Genomic DNA, 9862 nt, shown 5'->3' with positions numbered 1-9862 from the left:
ATTGAATTATATGCAAGTTTTTCCTTCCAAAGTTTCACAATAATTTGTGTATTTAAAGGGAAATTTTTTTTCCGATATTGTTCAAAAAGACAATACCGTGTTTACTTATAACTGCCGCCTGTTAACATACTGAAGAACAGAACACCTGTATTTACCTGTCAAGATACTGGCAAAATCCGCAAAATCACTTCTCTATGTTAGTCCACAATTTCCATTAAAGTCCATCCACTAGAAAATTTTCATTTATTCGCAGGTGACAACCGTTTTCTTTTGAAAGTTATATCAATATGTAATCCAACCGAAAATCGTCTTCATCTGATGCCGTATTTTGGCTGGAAGCTGAAAAGCCTTGTTGATAGTAGCCCGGTCACCCGCCGAGTGAGGCAGTCCACCGCTAGCGTACGAAACGGAATCACAGGCCGGTTGGAGCGTTCATAGAACATCCAGTGCGTGCAATCAATATACGATATTTTAATAGCTGTTAAAACGGTGGTCCAGGAGTATTGAGAAATTACGGAGGTATTAAACCAAATAACTATTTACATATAAAACATTTGTCCTTTGTCTTCCTCCTCGTGACCTCTGCCAGGCTTCCTAACTCCCCTCAGGCATTGGATGTGTATATGAAGTTACAATGTATGACCTGCGCACATCCTGTTAACAAAGTGGCACACACGGTGCATGTAATTATACCATATCACAGCTGGATTTGTTACATTTGATATCAACATGAAATAAAATCGTAAAACTCAGCTGTCCGTTCTTATGTAAGACTCCTCTCTTTCTAGGAAAGTTATTTCACGCGCCCTTTGATACCTGTGATAACCAGACTGGTGATGTGTCTGTGGTTGCGGAGCCGTTCTAAGCTTATATTTTACTTGCATTACTTCGCTCACCACAAGCTGTAACACACTTCGTGTGTTTCATTTGCTGGGAGATTGCTATCAAACGTTTTGTTTATTGTGAGGGGTATTTATCTCCTAGTAAGTGTTTTTTTGGAATCACATTTTTGTCTAGCACTATTCATCGATCTGCATTTAATAGTGTTACGAATTCGATGATCCGTCTCCCCAATATTACCCGCAATGGCTTTTCGGCAGAGCAAGAATACATTGATCGAAAACCTTTTTCAGTAAAGTGCCGTCGATTTACTACATGGTAGAACAAGTAATGAAGGCGATTGTGATCGATTCTAAAGCCTTTCCAGTGGATACGGAATACATCTGTAAAATATCTTAATTGGTTTTAAATAGGGTTTTAGAGTGAAATATCTACCAATGAAATTTTAACAATATTTACGACAAGTTTAGACATTTCAAACGTAATAAGGAATGTTTTGAGGGGTCCACTTTGATACACATGAAGATTTCTGGAATATCATTGTGTTCGTCAGCTACTTGTACTTTTACTGCCGTAGACATGTTACACTCCACGTCAGTATCACAGCATGCTTGGGAGATCTACCACATCTAATCAGGAATCTAACAAGGACCGATACATATTTCTACATGGATGTGTGTCTTCTCTCCTATCCCATTGGTCAGTCCTTATTGTTTCGTTTTGTCTTACACCTGCACTCTAGCTTGTGAAATAGTACAGATGGTGTACGTGCTGTCATGATCAGTAATTTAGCATGTATAAAGATTCTTCAATTCCGATATGAAGAAATAAAACCTGCGAATGACGCATTTGTTCAAATTAAGCTTTTAAACCGTAGTTAGGGCATTTCATATTGACTTAATACAAACTTCACCTTAATATATAAGACTATATAAAATTCACATACATTTCATATGTTCGTAAATATATATAGAAACAAGGCTATGGCGTCAATTTCTTAAACGGTTAAAATTTTTCATAAATCCCATGTGAAATAGATATAAATTTCTGATTTTTTAAAGTATTACTGAAAGTCATCTGTTCGATGTATCTGTTGTGACATCTAAATCAAGTCTGCAAATGTGTTACGCCATTTTGGGATCTAATCCTGGGGTCACAATAAGTCATATTTATGGGTTCATTCGCCAAATTACACGATATTCACGTAATAAAGGAATATACATCTTATTTTCGAAAATTGTTATTCTCTTGATTACTTCCTGTATTAAAGCTACGTGATGATATATCGTACGGACTCGGCCTAACGAGATGATAACTAAAGCGACATATCATGAAATATCATCAGTATGAAAAAAAATAATGATATTTCTTAGAACAGCTGTTTAATTAAGAGAAATGACAACATCGATTCTATTTCAGGGGATAGGGAACGTAAAATGTATTTGAACGTGAATTTCATGATGATTAAACAATAATGGGCTCGCATTAATGGTTAATTCTTATTGTTTGCTATATATAAAACCAGTTAAGCTAATGAAATCGTCAATAGGATACCCTGACAACGTCATTATATAAATTTATATATACATTTATGTAGTCAGCTATTCAGAGCAAGAGATATTAAACTGGTATTTTTTCCAGTTTTTTTTTTTTTTTTTTTTATCTATCTGTTAATTTCTACCGATTAAATTCGATAATACCGCATTTGCGAAAAAATCAATATCGTAATATTTAGAATTGTCAAGATATTTGCTAAATTACTCAGGCAAACCATAATTGTATAGATGAACATCTAGCCTTATTTTGTGAGCTCTACACTGATGATGCTCAGGGTTTTTCATTCACCATTAGTCTGTCGAATCGTCGGTTTTTAAAAACACAACCAGTTTAACATTATTTAAAATAAAGAGTCGTTGTCTCGACCTAGGCTGGACCATAGAAAAGTTGTTTTTTTTTGTGTGTGTTTTTTTTGTAAAGTTGGTTAGCGATCGACGAAATGCTTCGGATTAAACGGGTTTTACGAGTTATCCGAGTTCTTGATAACAAGGTTCGGCTGAACTGGAATAATGTTTTTGTTGATAATATGAAAACAAATATTAGATAGACAAATCACAACCAATTAAGCTAAAGATCTGTTTATAATAAGCTTCACACAGAAATGATTTAAACGTTGACGAAAAGTCATGATGATTTATCTTGTGTAGTTGAATTATAAATTATATATATATATATATGAGAGAGTAGAATACTGTGTTTTCGAGCCAATGTGAAACAGATTCCTGTAATGAATTTCCACACCTATCACAACAGAGTTACAGATAATACTGTATACTCACGAAAGAATGCAATGATTATCGCTTAAAGAGTTGATCTTTCACAATTTAGCCCGTTATTTTCATATTGATTTCTTCGTTGAATTACTCTATTCAGGAAAAACATCATTGGTAACTTTATCGCCCTTTCAGACATTGTTACTGAGACGATCTCCAATTGGCATATAGGATATAAGCGATCATGGGATACATAGAACAGACTACACTAGTCAGCTAAAATGTTCTATTTGTCGGACAAATTCGGCTAAACCCCGGTTTTCCCGTACGGTAAATTGTCCTGGGGTCGTGTAGGGTTTTGAACGGGAGCTGTTGGATGGAAACAGCCGTCTCCTTGAATACGTTGTAATTGGTACTGCGGCATCGGTCATTATACTGACCAAAGCCTTACATCGTATCTCCTACCAGTGGACGTTGTGGTCAGTTTGCGTTTATTAAAAGAGACAAATCGTTGCCCTAATAAAGACTAATCGCGTGCTTGTCCAATAAAATAAATTGATATCTGGATACAACGGTATCCTAGAAATTTATTGTGAACGGCGTGGCAATGTTGTACATGCTCCCCGAATAATTCTGTCAACACGGATAGTCTTAATGCATATTCCGACATTCAATAATAGAAATGGAAACAATTTTGGAAAGATCTTCCATTTCATGGCCAATTTAGTTGATAATGGAACATCTTTCTCAATGCGTATTTAATTAAGGACACTAAATGCCGATATTGGTAAACTTTATCAGTGAACCAGGGAGTTTGCTATATCCAACATTAATTTCAATTGGAACAGGAATTTTTAGAAATCTGAATATTAACCGGAGAAAGCTTGTGATTACTATGGAATGTTATAAATTTCTATTGATTCGGCTAATCAACTCGGTTTTGAAATAGTTAGATATGTTACAAAGCTCTCCAATTTTGTGTAAGAAGACTACAGAGGTAAGTCGATTAATCAATATTTGAAAAATTCCAGTTAGCATCGTCATTGCATCAACATTTCTTTATGTGGTATCATGTATATAACACAATGCATGCTAAAAATGTGATTTAGTTAAGCATGTCTTTGATATTAAGAATCTTAAAGTGCATACAAGGTTCAGAATATTGAAAGAATGTGAATAAATCTGAAATTTGACTAATACTGTAAACACAGAATGTTTCAAAAACGATTATTTTTGTTTGGAAATTAACGTGTAAAGAACATGAAAGCCGTTAATTTATAAGCAAGATTTTATCTAGCAAAAACCGAGGTTTTTATATAATTGCATGGAAAATGATAACCGTAATTATATTCTGGAATGAAATGAAGTAAATTAAATCTTTAAAAGAACATTAATATATTTTGCACAAGATCGACGAGAAAAGAAAATATTCTGCCTGCAATAGAATAAAAAGTACACGCAAGAACACTTACCAGCAGCATTTCTTATATAATTGCTTAAACACATCCTCCGTAATTTTAATTGTGCGAGAGTTGGGGGATAGGAGGGAGAGCTCCTGCGTAAGACGACCTTGACTTTACAATGTACGTGTGTTTGGATATTTAGATTTGTGGAGGGTTTCGGAGTGCAACTTATTCAGATTGTAAGCCAACGATGTTTCTGATATATATTACTATAGACATGTGTGTGTTTATTACTTTATTTCAAATGCAGGTTATTATTTCTCAAGCACGGTAACAAGCTGGCCTTGAAGACAAACATATCATAACATGTTATTCGGACACGAATATACGCTTCAGCATTGACAAGAAAGCAGCTGATTCAATATTCTGCTTATTTATTTTTGGGCGAGACAACCTTCCTTTAGATATGAGGAGTTTGAAATGTAGATTATCGAACATTCATTGTCGTTAATTGTCTTAGAATAATATTATATAATTAACACTGTCAGCAAATTCACCATCTAGGACAATTTTCCTTTGCATTTTAGATTGCAGGATTCTAATCTCCTGGCCTCCGTAATGATACACAGAAAAAAACAGCTGTATGATGCAATTTGATTCCGTTTTAGGCTAATTGTTAGTGCTAAGGTGTGTGCCATTAAACAGCCCACATACTACGTTTAACTTCATTATGAATGGAGGTACGATTCAAATTAAGCACATTTAAATGAGGTTCTCTTGAATTAATATAATATTGAAACATCCTACCAACCAGCCGAAAAATACAGACTTTTGAAATGGCACCTTTGTAAAGATTGAGCTCCAGAAAAGAGTTTGGCCGCCATTGCTTGCTTAGTTAGTTATTAAGTTCAAAATCAGATATTCATCTTGTTAGGCAATTCTTCAGAGATATGAATTTGGTAAATCTGGTTTTTTTTCTGTTTTTTTGGTTTTTTTTTTTTTTTTTTTTTTGTTTGTTTGGTTTTTTTGGGGGGGGGGTTTCGTTTGTTTGTTTGTTTTTTTGTTTTTTTTTTTATTTATTTATTTTTGTTAAATTTTAGATATATATTTCAAATATTCAAAAAATTCAAATATACTGCAAAATTCGCCCAATTTCAAAATGACCCTCACCCCCTATAAACGTTTGAGCGGAATGATTTCCATTTTTCTATTAATTGTGACACTAAACTTTTGGAATAGATCATGGCGGCAAAACAGTTTTAATATATTCCCCATTAACACTGAAGTCTTTGTAAAATCTACTGAGTAGTTGGTCCCTTGACTAAACAGCTTTATACTTTTGTCTTATTGTGTGTGTTTCCATTGCAGATGTTATACATTTGTTTTTCGTGGAATCATATAAAAACAGAATTTCGAGTTGTTGCTTTTTGAAAAAAAAATTACATCTTTTCTCTAACCGACTTCCTTTGTCTAGAATATTTGAAGTGTATATTGTTTTTTTATCATCCCTTGCATCTAATTACAGATAATTTCTTTACCAGCGATGAGGTCGACTTTTCTAATACAGTCCAATCTGGTTATCTCGAACTCGTTTGATTTTAAGACCACGTTTAATTCAAAGCATTTCGTCGGTTCTTGTCTATTTTTATACAAAACATTCGAATTCACTTAAATCGGGTACTCGGTGAATACCGAAGTTTTCTCATGGTCTCGCTAAGTTTGAGATAACGAGGTTCGTTTGTAAAATTGGCCAACAGGAATTGCAATTTCTATTCATTGTTTTGGAATTCGCTGATTTTTGTGTTCGGTGGCAAATGAAGTAAAGATTAATACAATTGGATTTTCACCCAATCTTTACTGTGTACACTGTGGTTATTTAAAATTCATATCGTACTGTCTTTTTGAATCGATTTCCGTCAGAGAACAGTATAACTCATAAACTCGGTTGTAAATTATAAAAATCCGTGATCTAGTTGTCAAATGTACATCAAAGATCTTGAAATTTGAATTTTGTTTCGATCAATTTGGATTTTCCTCTGTCGCCTCCAAGGTTTAAAACGTTTAGGCCCTTAGCATCATTGACGAGTCCTAGAAGAACGAAACAGCTGTATGATGCAGTGTCACTGAAGAGTCCTCGAAGAACGAAACAGCTGTATGATGCAGTATCACTGGCTGTAAGAAAGAAACAGCTGTTTGATGCAGTATCACTGACGAGTCCTACAAGAACGAAACAGCTGTATGATACAGTATCACTGACGAGTCCTCGAAGAATGAAACAGCTGTATGGTGCAGTATCACTGACGAGTCCTAGAAGGACGAAACAGATGTATGTTACAGTTCCTACATTCTAACACTTCGTTTAGAAGTTATAAAATTCTAAACTGTAACACTACGTTTAGATATCATAAAATCCTACACTGTAAAATTTCGTTTAGAGGTTATCAAAATTTACATTCTTACACTTCATTTAGAGGTTATGGATTCCTACATTCTAACACTTCGTTTAGAGGCTATTTTCTATTTTTTCATTTTTCATTTCGTTTAGAGGTTATAAAATCCTTCATTCTGAGGTTATGAAATCCTACATTCTAAGACTTCGTTTAGAGGTTATTATTTCTAACATTCTAAGACTTTGTTTAGAGGTTATGAATTCCTACATTCTAACATTTCGTTTAGAGGTTATAAAATCCTTCATTCTTACACTTCATTTAGAGGTTATAAAATCCTTCATTCTAACACTTTGTTTAGAGGTTATTTTCTATTTTTTCATTTTTCATTTCGTTTAGAGGTTATAAAATCCTTCATTCTGAGGTTATGAATTCCTACATTCTAATACTTCGTTTCGAGGTTATTATTTCTAACATTCTAACACTTAGCTTAGAGGCTATACATTTCTTCATTCTAACATTTCGTTTAGAGGTTATAAAATCCTTCATTCTTACACTTCGTTTAGAGGTTATAAAATCCTTCATTCTAACACTTCATTTAGAGGTTATGAAATCCTACATTCTAAGACTTCGTTTAGAGGTTATAAAATCCTTCATTCTGAGGTTATGAATTCCTACATTCTAATACTTCGTTTCGAGGTTATTATTTCTAACATTCTAACACTTAGCTTAGAGGCTATACATTTCTTCATTCTAACATTTCGTTTAGAGGTTATAAAATCCTTCATTCTTACACTTCGTTTAGAGGTTATAAAATCCTTCATTCTAACACTTCATTTAGAGGTTATGAAATCCTACATTCTAAGACTTCGTTTAGAGGTTATTATTTCTAACATTCTAACACTTCGTTTAGAGGTTATGAATTCCTACATTCTAACACTTCGTGTAGAGGTTATTGTTTCTTACATTCCAACACTGAGAAATCCAAAATTATAACACTTTTTGTAGAGGTACAGTGATATAAGACAGTACTGTAGGAACTGATGACGCATTTTTCAGCAAGTTAGTACTTGCTAATAAAATCGTTCATCTTTAAATTCAGTACGGTAGTCTCACAATCACTCACCTTTATACTGCAGCTTTATCGCATTATTTTCGTAACAATGACAACAAGACATCAACATATGCATATTCCGTATATTTTGATAAGCTAATGATGATGAATATGTTCGCAAATGAACTATCATAAAAAAAAATCCGATAACATAAGCGCTGCCTGTTGACCAATTTCCCAATGCTAACCTGATTCAGTATGTAATGATCTGTATTACTGAGGACAGGACAATCCGCTACTAATGTAAAAGCCAGACATGTCGTGTTCCGTTGTAAAGGTTACACGGAAGGTGGCATTACATTGTTGGTAGTTCAGGAAGTTATATCCCAGATTCACTGAGTTAACCTCGAGGTGACCTTATTTTCGAAGCTGATGAAAGAACGGAGACACGATTTGAGCACCTTTTGCTATAATATAAGCAATCAGTATTAACAGTAAAGACATATATTGCATACACATATATGATATCTATCTATATATAGCTATCTACATAAATCACTAATATATATCAGACGAGTTATAGAACCAAAATGAATATGAAATCAGTTTCATTTTCAATTTCATTTAAAATTAACATCTGGTTTCTTTTTTTAAGTTAATACATCAAATACTTCATACTTTGAGAAAGTGGTTTGACGTCATTCGAAACTGTTTAACTGTTTCTGAAGAAAGTAACATAACAGCGAGTCGCTTTCACAAATCAGCGACATATGTAAACGTGTTTTTAAAGGACCATTGATCTTTATCGATGATGCAAATCTGTTTGGTGAAAATCTGATTAGATACATCTTTGAAGAATATCAGAAATGAAACAAAGACCAACATCAGTTTTTTTTTCATAACATCCAAGCGCGTCTGAGAATAACAATTTACAGTTTTACACCGCTTTATATATCATACAAAGGGAAACACCAAGAAAAAAGTAGTTGGTTTAGAAAATAATATTGTGTTACGAACTTGACGAGGCACTATAGAAAATTATTATCATTTATATTCTAAAAAAGTAAATCTAAATTTCGTTCACAAATCAGCAACGTTAATGGATTACTATTGTAGAACTGGGGGCATGATAAAGAGTTTACATGTTCACAATTAATTATTTGATTTCGAAGACAAAAGATCAAGGAAAGGTAGCAGAACAATGCTTTTGTCTCTGTTAAAATCTCTTTCCCAGGTCACGTAATCACATATTGACTTAAACGAAAATGAACCGATAACTTAATGTGCTTGTTACATTTACGAACGGATATGTAAACAGTAATTTGCAATCGATTTTATTGCATGATTTGACAGATTTGACGTTCAAATACAACCGGAAGAGAAAATTTTCCAAATTACTGTCAAATTTTCGATAGGAACCAATTCGTCAACCAGACATACCAAGCATGGAGTATAAATCCTACCCAAAGGACATGCTGTCCATTTGATTGCTTACGTTATCTATTTTAGAAGAAGTACGTCCCTTCATTTAAATTTGAATTCTTAATTCATTTCCGATGAGTTGTAATAAAGATGATTGGCTTTGCGTATCACGTAGATCTGTAGTGGGAGGTCTGTTTGCTGTGTGTATCACGAGAGAAGATGTAGGGGGAGGGATGTTGGCTGTGTGTATCACGTACAGCTGAAGCGGGAGGTTGGCATTGTGTATCACGTACACCTGCAGGGGGTGGAGAGGTTTGCTTTGTGTATCACGTACAGCTGTAGTGGAGGTAGGCTGGCTTTGTGTTTCACGTACAGCTGTAGAGGGAAGGAGGTTGACTTTGTGTATCGCGTACAGCTGAATCGGGAGGTTGGCATTGTGTACCACGTAAAGCTGTAGAGGGAGGGAGGTTGGCTTTGTGTATCACG

The sequence above is a fragment of the Ylistrum balloti genome, unplaced genomic scaffold, assembly GCF_031769215.1.
Source record: "Ylistrum balloti isolate Yb309-2 unplaced genomic scaffold, AGI_CSIRO_Ybal_v1 Utg369636, whole genome shotgun sequence".
In the NCBI taxonomy this organism is placed as follows: domain Eukaryota; kingdom Metazoa; phylum Mollusca; class Bivalvia; order Pectinida; family Pectinidae; genus Ylistrum; species Ylistrum balloti.
Note: the sequence above shows the minus strand (reverse complement) of the source record.